Below are 1,660 nucleotides of genomic sequence, written 5' to 3'. Positions count from 1 at the left end.
ATTTATCTATGTGCCTGCCATTGTGTCAGTACTATGCTGTTTTGGTTACAACCACAGTGTAGTAATTTTGAGGTAAGGGAGGCTTATGCCTCCCACTGCATTATGTTTTATAAAATTAATCATCATTGGACCTTGCCCATCATTACCTTATTTTTTCACCAGAAAAGACTTTCCCCTCCACCCACTCCCTGCCTCCACCCATCAAACTGTGTAACCCTGTGGTTTTGCTGCTACCCTTCCTCACCCCTCCATTCTCACCTTCTTCCTTTGGGTTTCCCATGGAAATCGTCCAAATGTCCAACCACAACTGAATAATTTGAAAAATTGTTTTTACATTCACACAATGGAATACTATGAAGCACTCAGGAGCAATAATTTCAAAATATACTACACAACTTGGAAGAGACTGGAGAGCATATACTGAGTGACTAACTCAGTCTCATAAGAACAAATCCTTCATAAAACACTTATTCTAAAAATAGAAGGGTAATTAGCAAATCATATATGGGTTTCTTCACCTTTAAGAATCAATCTGCTTGTATTTCATCTCCTATTGATTTCTTTATTATATTGGCAATTCAAGGAATGTTTAAAATTTTTTACCAACACAATCAAATATGACCTAAAACATTAGAATTTTCATCCATGTTTTCCATTATGGAGCTTTTATATACATATAAAGTGTACTTTATTCATCAGAGCAATACTTCGTTGGTGTTATTGTTATCAAAAAAGACTTTAGTGAAGTCTTTTGCAACAAATTTGTCTAATGTAATATGCTATTTGATTGTTTGCCTGCAGGATTTGTAGACTTATTCCATTGATTATTGATCTCTGTAGGCTGAAATCATTATCAATTTAGCTTTTGTTTCTATTTACTGTGATGTTAGTTTAGTTGTAAAATGTTTACTTTTTTTTCCTTATTAAGGTATAATTAATAGGGAATCCTGGGGTCTAAATACATGCTTCAAATCCTCCTCATTTCTATCCAGCAATGTTGTGTTACCTGTCTATTACAGGTTGTTAACAGACTCTCTTATCTACTAATGCTGCTTTCTTCTTCCTATCATTCTGCTTCTTGGATTACATATTTAGGATAAAAGTAAGTAAGGTGAAAGAATAAAACCTACATGTACAATTTTTTTATTGTTTTTAAATAAAAATAACTAGTTTCAACAACTGCTCTTTCACCATTGTATGGTTTTGTCATGAGCACAATTAACTGTTTTGGAATTTTTATTCTTCTTATTTTCATAATCCACACAGTCAGATGGCTTTGCATAGTTTAGATAACACATAAAGACATCTTGCTGGCATTCTTTCTTTCATCCGCGATCCACCTGACATCAGTAGTGACATACTTTATTCTACATTCTCTTTTGAATGTAGTTCGAACCCTTGACAGTTTCTTACCAAACGAGTCTATGAGTCACAATGACGTTGGATTCCGTAACTGTCCCAGCACTCATACATGCTATTAGGAAGCTTTGGTGGCCTAGTGGATAAAGAGTTGTGCTCCATCTTAAAGGCAAATGCTTTGAATTCTCTAGCTACTACTTGAGAGTAATACGGATTGTCTTCTCTTGGGTAATCTATAATCTCAGAAAACCATAAATTCATTTATTAGTTGATTCCAGATGGATGGCAATAATTGAGTTTG

This window comes from Elephantulus edwardii, unplaced genomic scaffold (genome assembly GCF_000299155.1).
Source record: "Elephantulus edwardii isolate Elephantulus edwardi_28Jun2011 unplaced genomic scaffold, EleEdw1.0 scaffold00078, whole genome shotgun sequence".
Lineage (NCBI taxonomy): Eukaryota > Metazoa > Chordata > Mammalia > Macroscelidea > Macroscelididae > Elephantulus > Elephantulus edwardii.
The sequence above is the reverse complement of the archived record's forward strand: the minus strand, read 5'-3'. Positions refer to the sequence as shown.